Source organism: Erythrolamprus reginae, chromosome 6, assembly GCF_031021105.1.
Source record: "Erythrolamprus reginae isolate rEryReg1 chromosome 6, rEryReg1.hap1, whole genome shotgun sequence".
NCBI classification, from domain to species: Eukaryota; Metazoa; Chordata; class Lepidosauria; order Squamata; family Dipsadidae; genus Erythrolamprus; species Erythrolamprus reginae.
Window position 1 is genome coordinate 56611540 of NC_091955.1, and position 19403 is coordinate 56630942.

A 19403-nucleotide genomic window follows, 5' to 3' on the forward strand; every position below is an offset into this window, starting at 1 on the left:
ATGTTTACATGCTTTTTAGCATATAAAATGCAATTCTGTTGGCATACATTATCATTCTAAATTTAGCAAATGAAATACATACATCTACAGTATATCCAGGCTAGAAATTGAGTATGAATTGAACATGAATATAGGCTGCATCTTTCTCTTAGTAGCATTCAATGTTTACATGATAGGGTTGGTTTTTTTTTAAAAAAAAGAGGAATATTATGTCCTGTTGACATTCCTACATAATTTAAAAGCTGGAGGAAATGTTTCTTCCCAAATGTTAACAAAGCAAAAGGGAGAGGAGAGATAAACACAAAGAACATCTCTTGCAAATAATTTTAGAGGTTTTAAACGTTAGACACTAATTATGCAGAAAAGGCAAGCTCTGGCAGTGGTGATAATTATAAGATGCAAGCAGTTTAAAATGCTGAATCCTGAAGGATATAGTTTTGTGATACAGCATAATTATACTTCTCCCTTCACATGAAAATGTAGTATTCATTTCCCAGAGCACTCAGCCAAACATAAATATCTGTGCAAGGTTTAATGCAGCATAGAGGGAAATACGCAGATGCATATCTATAAGATCTAGGATCAGTTACAAAATTACTCTCACCTCTTCCAAATTCTGCAAAGAAAATTAAAGATATGGGTTAAGAGCATATAAGTTTAAATAACTTAATCATAAAATTGTGCAAAATATAATAACTTCTAGGATCAGCTAAATGACTCAGAAGCAAGCAAGCTAAGCAAGAAGACCATAGGCCTACCACAAGGTACTGTGGTCTGAATTTAAAATTACATGTTAAGGCTACCTGAAAGTTCAGTTAAAAAAATCTACTTTTAATTTTCTAATTGGATGAGAGGTTCAAAGGGTGGTCTATAAATAGGTTTCACACTTTCATTTTGCCCAGATATTTATACTTGAATACATATAATTTATATATTTTCAAACTTCTCCAAAGGATTAAAGAAAGAATCTCAGATATTAATTAAACTTGAATAATTGAGGACCAAAGCTTTCTAGAAAAGCCACCTATCTTGCTCGTAGGGTATTAATTTGTATTTTCTCCCTTTACTTAGAAAATCTCTTTAGCAACATAATTAGAATGTATCTTCAAGATTTTCATTGGGTCCATCTACAGTAAGGTTTCACAAGAGCCACACTAACCATTTGTGGGAGGAAGAGCTCTGCAAGGAATGTGAGACTGTTATCAGTTATATTTTATACTTTTAAAGATATTTATTTGTTAGGATTTTAATGTGTTCATGCTAGAAGCCACCCAGAGTTGTTCGTTTGGAGATGGGTGACAAATAAAATAATCTAATCAAATCAAAATTTATAGGTGGTAAATGCTATGGGATTTGGTTATTTTATAGTGTTTCTTGGATTTTTAACAATCATGGTACTATTTATTATAATACGTGTATTATGTTTTTCCTATCTGAGAATGGCAGAGAATTGTGCCATGAGTTCTTGACCAACATGATGAAGATTGGCTCAATGGGCTATAACAGGAGTCTTTAAACCTGGCAACTTTGGCCAGCTTTACTGACTGGAGAATTCTGGGAATTGAAGTCCACAAGTCTTAAAGTCACCAAGTTTGAAGACCTTTAGGCTATAATAAAAGGAATGGGGACATATCTTACCCTAAGGATGCAGGATGCTTATTCCTGGGCTAATTATATAATTGTTTTCATATGTTTAACTGTCATAATAAAATATTGTATATTTTACATCATTTTATTTTTCTAAAGAGTACATTAAAATACGCCTTACTTCATTCTGTGACAGTTGCCCCACCCAACTATGAACTTATCACAAGTGCACATATATAAGAAGAATATTATAAGGTATCAACCCAATGCCTTTTCCCTTCCTGAGTCAGCAGTGGCCAAAACAAAGTCTGAAATAAGAACTTGTTACAAAGAAATATCATTTCAAAGTCTTGGCTGATTCATATTTATCTGGAGGTAAGCCCCACTGAATAAACATAGATAGACTATCCATTAATCATTTATAGAACTATGCATAACAGCCCATGATGGTGAAAACAGGAAAAGGAATGGAATAATTGAATGAACTAGATTTTACAAAACTGGTGTCTACCAGAAGTGTTGACACTAGAATTTTTAGAAAGTCAAAATAACGTGATCAATGCAAAATAATTTGACAGCAATTTGGCAATGAAGAAAAGAAAACATTTAACGTGATCACTATGGCTTAGATATTATTATATGGAAATGGCTGTGCAGAAGCCAAACACAAACAACTTGGGTACTGCCATTTTTTTAAAGTTTAGAGTTAAGAACAAGCAGAACTTTTACTAACTTTTGTTTGTGATTCAGAAAGAGCATAGGGTATTAGTCTGTTCTAAATTTTTGAAAGAAATTGTTTTCCAAACAATTTTCAATTAGCTGTTTTCCAAAATTTTCAATTAACTGTCTTTAAAGATTCTAAAATGATTATTAGAGTGAGTGGTTTGATACACTCATATACATGAGCTCAACTTCAATTCCCTTCTTTAAATTCTTCTTGGAAACTATCACGTCAATATTTTCAAAATAAATTGGAATGGAATTTTCTTTTGCATTATTATTTATAATTTTCAACTATATTGAAAAACTCAGTTCTGACAAATGTGTAATGCAAAATATAAACATATATTACAAAGATTACAATTCAAAGCCCAAATTAGCAACAATTTAAACATAGAGGCCTAGAAAAAGATATGTGTTTTGTTGTTCTTTGAAAGAAAGAAGGACCAAACACAACTCCCATAAGTGTAGATTCAAGGCCATCTTAAAAGTATTATGAGCAAAGCAGTGTAAAGATGCCATTACGACAACTACTCACAGGAATAAAAGTGTAATTGGTCAATAAAATTAAACATGTATTTATTTTATTGGCATTTCCAACAAAATTGGTGTTGAAAATTTAAAAACACATTGTGCAGCAACAACTAATTAACATGATAAACAGTTGAAGAATATATGAAGCTTGAAAAACACAAGAATACTCCTAAACCATACAGTTGCTGTATTTATATGATACAAAGTGCATTGAAGGATTAACATACACAGATTAGTATGGGACCCCTATGATTGTGGGGTCCATGGACAAGTGACCATCAGGCCCATACTTTAAGACAGCCTGGGTAGACTTCATTATTTATGACCATGTAGACAAACACCTTCTCTCACCTTCTGATAAATTAGATTTTGAAAGTAGAAACTTTATCTGATGGACCTCAATTACAAATCTTAAGACAGGCAAGTGTAGTGGTTAAGTTATGGTTGAAAACTGTAGGTTTTAAGCCTCTTTTAAGCTTAGAAGTTGGCTGGGTGATTTTGGTCAATCATTTTCTCCCAGTCCAATCTAATCAGAGAACTATTGGTCATGGGGAAAATAGAAGGCAGGAATACAACTGCTTTGAGTTATAAAATAACTCAAATATCCAAAGTGATACCAAAACACTATACAGTGATCCCTCAATTTTCGCGGGTTCAAACTTCGCGAAACGCTATACCACGGTTTTTCAAAAAATATTAATTAAAAAATACTCCACGGTTTTTTTTCTATACCACGGTTTTTCCCACCCGATGACGTCATACGTCATCACCAAGAGTCACTTCTCTGTCTCTTTCTCTTTCTTTCCTGTCATTCTCTGCTTCAATCATTTTCTCATTTCTCTTTTTTCTTCCTTTTTCTATCATTTTTCTCTCTCTCTCTACCTTCCACTCTCCCCCCTCTTGCTCTCTCTCTCTTTCTCCCTCTCCCTCTCTGTGAGAACGCCTGCCCCCACCTCTCCTGCAGCCCCCTCGCTGATAGCTGGGATGAAAGTGCTCTCAGCTAAGGGACTGTGAGAGGGGCGAGGCAGGCATACTCAAAGCACTCAGAGCAGCTACCGGCCGAATGAGGAGGATGAGAAGCCGTAGCCGCCAGCGCTGCTGCAGGAGGACCCGTGTCCGAAGAAAGCCGGTGAGAGGGGTGGATCAGGCGGGCGGGTGGTAGTGGCGAGGGGGCCGGAGGTGCTGGGGGGGGCGGGGGCAGTCGACATTCAAAGCAATCTTTGCCAGCCTCCGCACTTTTGTCACTCCCTGCCCTAATTTCAAGCCCGGCTCCTTGCGCTGCCTTGAAAAAGGGTGCGTGGGGGTAGTTTTTGACTGTCCATAGCCAAAAATTGTGTTTTTACTTCCGCACCGCTACTTCGCGGAAAATCGACTTTCGCGGGAGGTCTTGGAATGTAACCCCCGCGAAAATCGAGGGAAGACTGGAACTGCAACCTTTATCCCATCTAAATTTTACATAACCACAAACATTAAACTATTAGACACCTTCTTTATCTGGTTTCAAAGAATGCTAATTTTTGGTCCAATATATTGTACACACAAATGTCATGTGTGTATGTACAGTTGGGTGAAAGATAATGCTGTAAATATGATTCATTTGTCATGTAGAAAAGGCACAAAGTTCACAGTTAACCATAATAATGTTTTATTGGATTTATTGAGACTACATTTTGATATTTCTTTTTTATTGCTCACTCCTAACATCAAGTAAAATAAAGCTATGATGAAAAAACAGGTGAAGGAAAATTTGAAAGAGAAATAAGAAAAACATTAACTGAAGACTCAAAAAGGTTGGTTTTGGTGTGATTGCTTTATTTTGGCTAGGAATCAGATTCCCAACTGAACAAAGTACATCCAAACAGGGTGTTCCTGGCAATCTGCCATTTTTATCTAAATACATCTATTTTCAGAACTGGGAAAACCATTGTTCTGATGCTATAATCAGCAGTTCAGCTTAAACAATGCACCTCACAAGCAGGATAGAAAACAGAGTCAAATACTAATTACTGTCATTTTCAATTTCACAGTGGGTTGGTAACATTTTCTTTTCTGATTTTCCTGGACACCAACATTCAGAGAAAAAAATAGAAATGTTAACTCCTCTTACCCACTTTCCATTTTGAATTTGGCATTACACATACATTCTCTATTTCTGAAATGTTTACATGTGGTGAAGAACCCCTAAAAGAGCAATCTGCTGAATTCATCCTCCGTTGTTTAGTGAAGCTGCTCTGACTCATGATAGAGAAACCAAAGAATTCTAGGACATCACTATCTAGCAAAGTAATGCCACATGCTTGAGAGTAATGGGGGAGAAAGTCTTTATGGGGAACATTTGTAAGACTATGGATATCAGCTGGATTCCATGATCTGCATTGGTTGCTGACCAGTTTCCGGTCACAATTCAAACTGTTGGTTATGACCTACAAAGCCCTTCATGGCACCGGACCAGATTATCTCAGGGACCGCCTTCTGCTGCATGAATCCCAGCGACCGGTTAGGTCCCACAGAGTGGGTTTTCTCCGGGTCCCGTCAACTAAACAATGCCACTTGGCGGGACCCAGGGGTAGAGCCTTCTCTGTGGCGGCCCTGGCCCTCTGGAACCAACTCCCCCTAGAGATTACAATTTCCCCCACCCTCCTTGCCTTTCGTAAGCTCCTTAAAACCCACCTCTGCCGCCAGGCATGGGGGAATTGAGATGCTCTTTCCCCCTGGGACTTTACAATTTCATGTGTGGTATGTCTGTATGTATGTTTGGTTTTTTATATTAATGGGTTTTTTAATCATTTTTATTATTTATTGGATTATTATTGTACATTGTTTTATTACCGTTGTTAGCCGCCCCGAGTCTTCGGAGAGGGGCGGCATACAAATCCAATTAATAAGTAAATAAAAATAAATCCCTAGGTTGCCAGCATTTTAGAATCAGGTCCTGGAAGCATAGAAAGCAACTGAGAGGTGAGTGATGGGTAGCTCACCAACCCTATCCACCAAACAGCCAATTGGTGAATAGGCAATTTTCTTCTATGGCAAGAATTCCATGCAATTCCAAAAAAACTTACCAGTACACAAATGTAGAGTGTTCACCTCTAGATACTAAATGGCCACATTGGAATTTAAAAGTAGGAAAGGAAGGAAGATGTGATGATAAGGAGGAATCATAAATGTATGGCCTGCTTTAGTGTGTCCACAATTAATTATGTAAGCAAATTCAGATGTCAGTGGATTCAATTCAACCCTAAATTGAGAAAAAAATAATTTTCTTCAGGACCCAAATCTTCTATTTTTCACAGGCCATAATACTATAATGTTTATAGCTTAACTATATAAAAATATTTTTGTTGGCTGTATCATTAAAATGATGAATGTGTAAAATAAATAAATCCAATGCACGTGCTTTTCTAAGAGTTTAATGAAATTTTAATGTAATATTTATAAATACATGGGGTTATATATGACATATCTCAGATAATAGTTTCCAAATGCTACAGGCTGTCACATAAGCTTTGATGAAGCACCTTAATAATGAGACTGCTTGACTATAAGATTACAAAGACCCCTTTATGCTTTATATCTTTTCTTTTCTTTTTTTCTCCCTACCTACCAATGAAAACAGATGCAATTTACAAATTCAAAATACAAATACAATGCATTTGGGACCCACTGCTACATGGATATTATCAAATTAAAAGCATATCTTAATGAATTAAATGTACATAATATATACAGTCTCCCCCAAAATAGTTTTAGCATGGCATTTATCAGGTAATCATCTCAAAACATATCTATTTGAGCAAAGATTATGTTGGCCTTGGACACCTTATGCTATCAAAAAGGCAGTAAATGAAAGCCTCATTGGTTGGTTGGTTGGTTGGTTGGTTGGTTGGTTGGTTGGTTGGTTGGTTGGTTGGTTGGTTGGTTGGTTTATTCATTTATTTATTTATACATAATGGAGGTTAATGAGATTAACCATGTGGAAAGGAAGGAAGGAAGGAAGGAAGGAAGGATAGGAGTGAAAATATAAGAGTAAAGTACAATACATCAATGGAGGATAGAGGAGGAGATATAGAGGTATATGAGTGGAAGAAAAAAAGTATGAGATATAGGAAAGATAATTTATTTATTTTAATTCCCGTGTTTAAACTTCAACTCAAATGAAAATCCACAGACAGGCAGAACAGAAGAAGATGGTGCAACAGGAAGAGATAATCTTTAGTGGTCAAGAGCTATTATCAAAATGTTGATTATAAGGGGAGAGTCACTACAAGTAGACAATGACTACAAAGCAGAAAGTGTCGTGTCAGCTGTGCTAATTCTCCCGTTTTTCCTTGTTTTATAAGGAGATGTTTAATTGCCTTTAAGTTATGTCTCTTTAATTACTTTTGGGTGTGTCCTGCCCAAAGACAGTGAGAAACTGTTGTCAATTTTCAACAGAGGCAGGAGGGGCTCCTTTATTGCAAAAAGATGGCTTAAGGCCAGATCATGTCCTAAGCGTGCAAGTTTAATATTATTTTTATTGAGTGAATCATGTACGGCATTATATATATATACACCTCTTTTAGCTCTGAAATACATCCAACTGACCTCATAGGTAAATCCGTTTCTTCCTTTGCACCTAAAGACTGCTACTTAATTCTCCATTTCTATTCACACATATAAATGTGCCTGTCGTCTGAGGCTAAGAAAAAATAGACCTACCAAGAGATTATTGTCTTTTCATTGAAATTTTTAAATTTAAATTAAGACATTAATTATAAACCAAACAATGGGTTAAAATTTTAAATATTTATTTTGCAAGTGATAATAAGAAAATATGGTCTAAATCTAAATAATGAACATGTAATACTGAAAGAAACATTAACACTGTAGATATGAAAATGAAAGACTAGAGTTCAGCTCTTTGTCTAATACAGTACTAGATTTTTTTAAAAACTATCTACAAAAAAAACCAATAAAAATTATTATTATTATTATTATTATTATTATTATTATTATTATTATTTATTAGATTTGTATGCCGTCCCTCTCCGTAGACTGGGAAGGGACTAGGATTAATGTAAGCATCGGAATGGATGGCTCATGAGGTTAGGAGATTGGGCTGACAATCAAAGACTTGATTGCTGCTAAGGGATGGAGTAAGCTCCCGTCACACGATCCAGCTCCTGTCCACCCATAAGTTAAAAAGTGGGTGACCATGAAATGACAGGTGACATTTCATTGAGTAATTTAATAGGGATTTTAAAGGAGTCCCCAACTGAACACTCACTTGGGCAATGGTGATATCATTAACCCTTTCAATCCGGAAATACATTTTACTCGCTGTTTTCTTGCTCTCCATTTAGGTTTTGGGGAGAAAATATTTCTTTCTTTATGGACATAAAGAAATCTTTTCATTTCAGATTTGGAGCCATTGCAGTGTCAGGAGGTATCCAATCCTTTTAAAAATTAAGGATGCAACTCTACAAGAAATAGACAGGCGTGCTCAGTGTATTCATTCTGCACATAGGTTTCAGCTGTGTAAGACATCAGAACATGGAAATCAAGGGTGACATATTATAGTAATCATTAAAAAATGTTCATCTATTTTTCCAAAATTCAATTTTATGATTTACCTGCTGGTGACCTAATCCCCGGCCCGTTTTGCAGCAGGGCCAGGGAGACACGGTCTTCGGCACAGCTGCCATCTTGGATTGGCCGAGATCTCGCGAGATCTCGGCCAACTTTGGGAGGCTTCGGCCTACACGATGACATGTCCAGGGCGGGGCCTGCCAGCCCTATAAAAGGGCTGGGCAGGCTCCAGGGCCTCCTTTTCGCCCCTGGACTCGTCAAAGCAAACACCCACCCACCCTCCCTATCTTTCAGTGTGCCATTGAGGGTCGCCCTTAGGGGGCCGAATAGGAATTTTTGGCGGTCTCAGCACTTTCTGCAACCGTTTTTTCGCCTATTCCACACTGCGGCAACGGATAGGCGGTTAGGGGGTGCTTCGCTCCTGTTTAGGCTATTTGGCTTACCTTTGGTCATTTGGGTAGGCAGGTTAGGGGCGGAAAACTGGGTGGTGGTTTAGCAACTGCGTGTTCTCCGTTGGGGATCTTTGGGGATGATTGACAGGTTCTCTCCAAAGGCTTGTGGTTTGAGCGACCTGAGCAATTGGGGGGAACCTGTCTTTGGGTCCTGCCCATTTCCTTCCCCTTGTAGGGGTTAGAAGGTGGGACCTCCCACATGCAGGGGCATGGCAGTGACTCAGGTGAGGGCGTGGCCCCTCACCTGGATCAGCATGGAGCTACACCCATAAGTTGCCCCGGAGGTTTTTCTGACGTCATTTTCCGCCCCGGAAGCAATTGTTTGACCCTGCTTGTTAGGGTTATAGTTAATTATGCTAATTTATGCTAATTTATTTAAATAAATTATGCAAATTTAATTAATAAAAATGACCCAGTTTAAATCCAGCTCTTGTGTCCGTGTCGTTACTCCGCCTCTTCTGCAATAGTCAATATCTAGTTAATATTGTCATGTAAACACGATATCTAGACTGTTACAAATATAGGAATTAAATCTACTGCCCGACGATTTTATAAATATGAAAGAGGAAACACAAAAAAGGAAAACTATGCTGTACTATTAGCAATTTTGTTTCCATTTCTGGAAATGTTAACACAACCTCCACCAGCACCACCCCCAAAAATCATTTTTCCTGACATTCTCAGATCTAATATCTTGGCTCAGGGACTAGTTAAAAAAAGAATTCCGACATCGCTAGAATATGAGAATGAAAGTAGATGTATATTAAAATAGAACATGTTTGGCAATCAACAAGCACAAAATCCAGTAGATGTTTCCAGTCCAAACTGTGCTGGGATGACTGCCAGGGGTTACATTAGTAAATGAAGAAACACTAGACTGTGTAAAAATGTATAGCTGGAAGAGAACAAATATTTATCACCCCCTCTCCATACTTTAAAGCCCAAAATAAAAAAAAAGGTTGCATGTTACTTGCCATTATAAGGATTAAAACTAATGTTTATGAACATAAAATCTCACTAAGAAAACATTGATCAGAATACTAACAAGATCATTTGGACCACATAATGGAAAGATATCACCTATGTAAATCTGCCAATAATTCAGAACTAGGCTAAAACTGGGAAATGCCATAAGGCAATCAAGCAATAATATTCAACATTATCAACATTTTAGATTCTGATACTATTGCTTTTGCTCCTCAATTAAATGATCCAATGGAGGAATCTCAAAACTCTTCCAAATAACATCCTGGATTATAAAGTGTGAGAATTTTCTGATGTCTTTGAACTGAGAGTTAAAAGCTTAGTAAAATGAACTTTGCAATGGAATAAACACTAACGTGAAAGGCCACATCTTCATTCTATCAAACTCTTACAAACACAAGTTTCTGAGAGAAAAAAATACATTGGTGAATAGAGGAGTAAACACAGTTCCATTTCTCAGAAATGCTTCCATTGAAAAAGTTCATTTTAAAAGCCAGTACCAAGACAGGAAAAAAGGAAGAAAAGAAGAAAGAAGGAATTGCACCTGCATAAAAAAGGACTTTGAGAATTTGTAGTTACAATTACGGGTATTAAAAGCAAAGACATTTAAAGCCTTTTATATCTTACAAATGGTAGCATTTTGCATTACAAAAATGAAGACATTGGGACTGCAATATTTTGTGCAGTGCTTTTGAAAATGGCAGACTGTTAAGAGAATGGTATGGAACAAACTCGAGGCTGGAAAAACCAATTGCTGAGTGATATCAAATTTTATAAATTTATAAAATTAAAACATATCAGGAAAGACTTAATGAACTCAATCTGTATAGTCTGGAGGACAGAAGAAAAAGGGGGGACATGATCGAAGAATTTAAATACGTTAAAGGGTTAAATAAGGTTCAGGAGGGAAGTGTTTTTAATAGGAAAATGAACACAAGAACAAGGGGACATAATCTGAAGTTAGTTGGGGGAAAGATCAAAAGCAACGTGAGGAAATATTATTTCACTGAAAGAGTAGTAGATCCTTGGAACAAACTTTCAGCAGACGTGGTTGGTAAATCCACAGTAACTGAATTTAAACATGCCTGGGATAAACATATATCCATCCTAAGATAAAACACAGGAAATAGTATAAGGGCAGACTAGATGGACCATGAGGTCTTTTTTCTACCGTCAGTCTTCTATGTTTCTATGTTTCTAATTTGCCCATCTCTATTTCAAGGTCAATTAACAACTATGTGCTTGCTTCACACTCCTCTAACAGTAGACTCCAGAAGGGATTATTTTGGCAGAAATCATCTGGTTTATAATATGTAGCAATGCAATTATTATGGCCAGAAAGTAATTTAAAAGATTAAACATAATTCCTGCTGTGGTTTGAGTCCATAATTATAAACAGACTTGGAACATATCCTTGCACTATACAGAACTCCCAATTCTAACATATACATAGTTGTAGAGTTTCGAAGACAAGCTAGAGAGATGGTGATTCTACGCCTAGAGAACTGCATCCACTTTAGTCTTAAAGTGAGGCATCATAAAATGTAATACTCCTCCTAGACTAATAATAATAACAATAACAACAGAGTTGGAAGGGACCTTGGAGGTCTTCCAATTTTTTTCCTGAAACATGGCAATGTGTACACAGTGCACCAGTAGCAAGATAAGAGGAGCCGGACTCTGAACTATATATTAGATTAGATTGTCTGCTTTCCAGTACTAGAGAGAGTGACTGGCTCCATGGTCACCCAGTTGGCTTTATGCCTAAGACAGAACTAAAGCTCATATTCAGCCAATTTCAAAATACGTGCTTTAATCACTATCCTAAATGGACTCTCTTTTTCCAATCTAGGTCACATCTATTCCTAAGAATTTTATTTTAACAATGGATAATCTAGTTCACTTTATATACTCTTAAGATTTGTATACAACGTCAATCTGATAGCCTTAAAGCCTTAAAGGACCATAATCGGGGTAGATCTTAGCCTCCAGCAGGGCTCTTCTCCCTCCAACACACATACCTTAGCCCCCAGGAGGTAATGGCATGGCTGAGAAGTTACAGCAGGTCTGCTGGAGCCCTGGGAATGTTGAAATTATTCCCTGGGGTCTAGTAGATTGGGGCTAACAACAGTGCTCCTGGAAGGCTTATTTTGCTAATTCTCCCCCCCCCCCCAGTCCCCGGCCTTACCTGGCTGGCTAAGCCACCTTGGCTCCATGGGGACTGGGGGGGGGGGAGAATTAGCAAAATAAGCCTTCCAGGAGCACTGTTGTTAGCCCCAATCTACTAGACCCCAGGGAATAATTGCAACTAGTTGCAACATTTCCAGGGCTCCAGCAGACCTGCTGTAACTTCTCAGCCATGCCATTACCTCCTGGGGGTAAGCCTAGCTAACTGGATTGTCCCTCTGTGCCTCCAGTCCTCCAGCTTACTTATTCCAGCTTACTTACTACAAACCAAACATTTCCTAACAACAATATTAACTAAACCAATGAAATAACCTGAAAATAATTAGCAATAAGATATTTCTTAAAATACCATTAAAAATATAAAGAAAAAAAAACTCAGCCATTTACCAGCAGGCAGAATTAGGTGATCTCCAATGATGCAGCAACTCTAGAGTCCCGGTGAAAGTAAGCGGGAAGACTGAAATTAGACTGAACAGGAGGGGGGGGACCCCTGCTGTTAGCCCTGGTTTATTTATTTATTTATTTATTTATTTATTTATTCATTCATTCATTCATTCATTCATTCATTTATTCATTTATTTATTTATTTATTTATTTATTTATTTATTAATCAGATTTGTACGCTGCCCCTCTCCGCAGACTCAGGGTGGCTCACAGCAATAATAATACAATGTAAACAAATCTAATATTTAAGTTAATTTAAAAAACCCCAATTTAGAAACCAATCATACATACTAGCATACCATGCATAAATTTTATAAGCCTAGGGGGAGGGGAAATGTCAATTCCCCCATGCCTGACGACAGAGGAGGGGTTTTAAGGAGCTTACGAAAGGCTAGGAGGGTGGGGGCAACTCTGATATCTGGGGGGAGTTGGTTCCAAAGGGTCGGGGCCGCCACAGAGAAGGCTCTTCCCCTGGGTCCCGCCAAATGACATTGTTTAGTTGACGGGACCCGGAGAAGGCCAACTCTGTGGGACCTAACTGGTCGCTGGGATTCGTGCAGCACAAGGCGGTCCCGGAGGCTTAGCCTTTCTTCCCACCCGTTCCACGCCTGCTTTACTTACTTACTGAAGAGCTACAGAAGTAAGTAACAGTAGCAAGCAGTAGTGCTAGACTCCAGTAACAGTAAACCCAGGAAGTCAAATGACTACACGAGGGCCAGACTGTGTAGTGAGCACAGTATTCATCGAGCTCTGAGAGGCAGGGCGATCAGCAAGCCAACAAATCAGCAATGGGCGGCTAGTAAGGCAGTGCATACACAGATGAAATTACTTTTTATAATTGAAAAAAAAAATGGAAAAAAAGATGGTGGCTTTTAGGGACCAGTAACTGACGACACCAGGACGGTAACCTCTTTGTGATGTCACCAGCATGCTGCTACCAGTGCACATGCTCCAGGGCACGCCGGTAGCAACCCACGTCTGGTTCATGGCCAACAAATATTTTAAGGATCCTTATTGCTTAATGATTATGACCAGGGTTGAAATGCTCCCAGTTTGGGTGGTGTTATTGTTTGTATCCTATCAATAAACAGTAAAATTGAAGATGGAATTCCACATGTTCAAGTTGTCCCGTTGTTTAAGAAGTATAATGTTATCAGATATTCACTGCTGAAATAAAGTGGTAAAACAAAATCAACATCAGATTAAATATTTGGGAAGAAGTTAAACAAGGAACTCAGGAAGACCACCCAGCCACAGTGAAGACCATTTTTGTTAATACAACTGAGATGGCCAAAGATGTAGAATCTGACTTGAAACACTTGAACTACTGAAACACAGAAAACATTCCAATAAGTTAGATAGAGTCAAAGTTCAGTATTTTATAATATGATTTTATTATCTCTAAATCATATGACGTGGTTGTTGCTTTATTTAGAAAGGTTACACTCCTAATAGAAAATTATCAATTATCTAGCATTTTTAGTATTCAATTTAACTAAAGATACAATAATGTGACGCTATTGCATTTTAATCACTACTACATTTATCTTTTTTTAAAAAGCAATCCCCTTATTTGTGCACTTCACTCAGTGATAATGAATCTATTTTTGTTTGGGGTGCCAAAAGGGCATGCATGCACATGTGCCCACACCCATAATGCAATGCCCTTTCCCACCATGCATGTGTGCACAATCCTCCCACACTGCATCTCCCACGCATGCGTGGAAAGCCTCCAGACTTTTGATAGGCCTGTTGTGCCATTTTTCGCCCTCCCCAGACTTCAGGAAAGTCTCCTTGGAGAGACTTGGGGAGAGCAAAAAATGGCCCTATGGGCCTACTGGAAGTTCATTTCCAAACTTCCAGTAAGCCCATTGGGTCCATTTTTCTCCATCCACAGCCTCTGGAAGCTTTCCTGAAGCCTGAGGAGCCTCCCAATACCCTCCGGAAAGCCAAAAATCAGCTGGCCAGTGCAAACATGTGCACTGGAGCTGACGTAGGTCAATGCCTCATATGCCCACATACCACCTGTGGCATGCATGCCATAGATTCAACATCACGGACTTGAGTTGCAAAATGTAGGTAGTCTCCGACAATCTTTTAGCAAGTGTATGCCATATAAATGCCTAACATGCTTCCCCAAAAGATATAAAACATAAAATGAGATCAGAAGAAAATTTAATGTGAAAATATTCAGTCCTGAATCTTGAAGTAAAAGTAATTTGGGCACTAGGTAATTTTCATGCAGTGTCTTTCCAATGACATTAAGAATATCTTCAGATTATGCTTTTGCTCCTTTTAAATTCATTTCAGCCCAATATAATGTTGGAAAGAAATTATGAAAAGAGAATATCAGGAGTCTGTCCACCTGCCTACTATAAGCATAATAACTTTCCAAAATCCTGAACATTACAAAACTTTGGTGTGGGGAAGAGAAGCTAACAAAAGAACATTTGAACAGGGTGCCAAATACTGTCATATCTTCCATTCTAAGCCTTTCCTATCTCATATCCTAGCTAGAATTATTATTAAGGTATTGAAAAGACTTCAAGGAGCCATTCTCTGTAGGGCTTCCCTGTCTTGCTATTATAAAAGAGTGAACTAACTGTGATGGTAAGTATGCTGTAGAGCACTATTCTATCCAAGGTAAAGTCTTAAATGAAAGTCTTTTTCATCATTTTCTTTTGTGGAGTGATTACTTAGCATTCCCTCTCTGCGTCATAATACTTATAAGATATTTCTAGGAAATGTTGTCTTGTTCACACAGAAGAACTAGGTACTAGCTTTTTTGCTTAAATGGAAATTACAGATAACATATACACTTATGTTCAGTTCAAGCACTTCTGTAGGTACACTAAATTATATATTTGTATTTTACTTTTGTATCAGTTATTTTATTTATCCTATGGGGCAATATTACATTAGCCAGGAGACTACAATGCTAATACAGAGTAGTTGTTTGACTGCCTTAAGACTGCTAGCTCATTTGATTCATGCTCACACACGATCCACTATCCATGGTGCACTATTTATAGAAACATAGAAACATAGATGATTGATGGTAGAAAAAGACCTCATGGTCCATCTAGTCTGCCCTACTATTTCCTCTATTTATTTATTTTTTGAATGGATATATGTTTATCCCAGGCATGTTTAAATTCAGTTACTGTGGATTTACCAACTACGTCTGCTGGAAGTTTGTTCCAAGCATCTACTACTCTTTCAGTAAAATAATATCTTCTCTACTTGTCGTGGTGGGGGGTGGGGGAAGCTAGATAGCATCGTACCTGAAAGAAAGATGAGCAGCTTTCCCAAAGTAGTAGCTAGGGCTCTGTCTTTTCACCAAAGTCACTTCATAAATAGATGCCACATCTGGGAAGGTCCTGTGACAGCAGGAATCTGACCATCCATATGAAGCACCAACTCCTCTTACCACCAAAGTGGTACCTATTTATCTACTTGCATCTAACATGCTTTCAAACTGATGGGTGGGCAGAAGCTAAGGAAAGTAATTGAAGCGCACCCTGCCACAAAGTGTTAAGACTTGAACTGCTAGAGCAAAGACCATCTCCAGCGATATCCACTGCATCTCCTGTTTCAGTTAATAAACATTACAATTAGACCCAGCTATTATACAGTTAGTCATTGTGAGCTATGTTTTGTAAAAATTAGACATTCTTAACAACAAAGACGTGCTTAATAGTATCACATCTGCCATATAAGCAAAAAATTCCAGGTTTAATTCCAGATGGAAGTAGGAAATATCTCCATTTGAAGTAGTATCAGTCAATATGCCAAGGCACTGTAGTCCTCCAAAAAGTCACAATCTTTAATAAAGAATTAACTGGGAGAGATATTTGGGGGGGGGGGAGTGGAGGTAGAAGATAAAATAACTTTGTTCTGAACTTAATGCAAATTTAGTCATTTTAGATTTCTCAAATCTAATTAAGTATAGAATACAATCTCCTGAGTTTTCTGGAATATGAAAATGGCCACGCTAGGTTTAGGGATTTTGAAGTCCATCCCATCTTGAGATCTTCATTAGAGAAGTATATGAGTACTTAGTCGGGGAAGACTATGTGATAGCACCTTGAGGTCTACAGAATCTGTTTTTTAAAAAACTGACATTCAGGTTGTAGAAAATATACTGTTCAAAAAATAAAGGGAACACTCAAATAACACATCCTAGATCTGAATGAATGAAATATTCTCATTGAATACTTTGTTCTGTACAAAGTTGAATGTGCACAACAGCATGTGCACAAAAGCCTTCTCTGTGGCGGCCCCAGCCCTCTGGAACCAACTCCCCCCGGAGATTAGAATTGCCCCCATCCTCCTTGCCTTTCGTAAGCTCCTTAAAACCCAACTCTGCCATCAGGCATTGGGGAACTGAGATATTCTTTCCCCATAGGCCTTTACAATTCATGTATGGTATGTTTGATTGTATGGATGTTTGGTTTTACAATAAGGGTTTTTTAGTTGTTTTAGTATTGGTTTTACATGCTGTTTTTTGTTACTGTTGTTAGCCGCCCCGAGTCTACGGAGAGGAGCGGCATGCAAATCCAATAAATAAAATAAATAAATAAATAAATAAATAAATAATGTGAAGTTGATTGTCAATCAGTGTTGCTTCCTAAGTGGCAGTTTGATTTCACAGAAGTTTGATTTACTTGGAGTTATATTGCATTGTTTAAGTGATCCCTTTATTTTTTTGAGCATTGTATATTTTCCATCTCAAACTCTATGGAAAGCAATAGATTGCATGGTTTTAGAGGTTCTGTACATATCTTAATGTTTCATAAACTGCACATCACAATCATATTAATTTTGACAGCTAAAACTGCAATCTTATGGACATATTTCACGACATTGTGAGAATGTCAGGATACAATAATATTGAAACAACAATAAAATAATGTTCCTCAGACATATGCCTATAGTAATAACAGAGTTGGATTACTTTCTTCTTGAGCTTTAAAAAGATCCTAGTAAGAAATTGGCCTAGCAACTTTTGTGTTCTTCCAACATTCTGATTTAAATTCAGTAAAGCTGTTCTGAAGTTGAAGACCAAAGACTGAAACAGCAAGAAGTCAATTATCAGCACTTTCTGATGTCACTAATATATATTTATTTTAAATGTATAAGGCAGACTTTACAGCCACTTGAAAAAATATTTTCTTTACCCATATAAAACACATGTTATAGGAATTCTCAAACACATGACTCTCTACCCTACCTCCTGTGAGGCTCCAGTTTGTAGAACTGACATGTGTAAAAAGAATTTCTATAACGTATGTTTGTTCAGATATGAGTTCAATGCTGAGGTGATGAGTAGCCGCAGTGAAGTTTCTTTCTACAATTAAGCAATGAACTTGTTTGGTTTCTCACATTATTTCAAAGCCCAGGAAAGAACTGTGCTACTGTGGGTCTCACTAAAATTCAGAAATTCTTGTTAGGCAGCTAATAAAAGCAGCAATGATGTCACATAAGTCATCATAATGCAAAATTATATACATTTCATGTTGATGTCATTATGTGCTTTATCTATCTATCTATCTATCTATCTATCTATCTATCTATCTATTTATTTATTGGATTTGTATGCCGCCCCTCTCCGTAGACTCGGGGCGTCCTTTGCTCTCCTGTAAACATCTATGAATCCTTGATATTGGAAAATATAAATCTTGACAAGTCACTGATCATTTTGAGTACTACACATCAAGTAATACTATAGTATGAGCCTTGCAAAAGAAATATGAGAAACAAAAAGTTTTGATATACAGTAGAACCTCTACTTATGAACTTAATTCATTCCGTGACAAGGTTCTTAAGTAGAAAAGTTTGTAAGAAGAAGCAATTTTTTCCATAGTAAAAGCAAATAATATGTGCGATTGGGGAAACCACAGGGAGGGTGGAGGCCCTGTTTCCTCCCAGGAGATTCCTAGAGAGGCCCCACGGAGGCTTCTCCCTGCCTTTTCCGGCCCTGTTTCTTCTCAGGAGATTCCTAGAGAAGCCCCACAGAGGCTTCTCCCTGCCTTTTCCAGTTCAATTCAATTCAATTCAATTCAATTTATTAGATTTGTATGCCGCCCCTCTCCGAAGATTCGGGGCGGCTCACAACAACAATAAAAACTGTATAACAATGGAACAAATCTAATAATAAAATTACATTAAAAACCCCCAACAATTTAAAAACCATGCAACACATACATACCAAACATAAAATATAAGAAAGCCTGTGGGAGATGTCTTAATTCCCCCATGCCTGGCGATATAGGTGGGTCTTGAGTAACTTGCGAAAGACAAGGAGGGTGGGGGCCATTCTAATCTCCAGGGGGAGTTGATTCCAGAGTGCCGGGGCCACCACAGAGAAGGCTCTTCCCCGGGGGCATGCCAAACGACATTGTTTAGTCGACCGGTCCCGGAAAAGGCCAACTCTGTGGGACCTTATCGGCCGCTGGGATTCGTGCAGTAGAAGGCGGTTCTGGAGGTATTCTGGTCCAATGGCATGAAGGGCTTTAAAGGTCATTACCAACACTTTGAATTGTGACCGGAAACCAATCGACAGCCAGTGCAGGCCATGGAGTGTTGTAGAAACATGGGAGAATCTAGGAAGCCCCATGATAGCTCTCGCGGCCGCATGCTGCATGATCTGAAGTTTCCGAACACTTTTCAAAGGGTTTGTAAATGGAAAATGGAGGTTCGGGTTTGTAAATGGAAAATGGCTTTTTAGAAGAGGCAAAAAAATCTTGAACACCAGGTTCTTATCTAGAAAAGTTTGTAAGTAGAGGCGTTCTTAGGTAGAGGTACCACTGTAATTCATCTATTGTAATGATTACAGGGATATATATATACACATACACACACTCATACATATGTATGTATGTATGTATGTATGTGTTCTAGAGCACGGGTGTCAAACTCATGGTC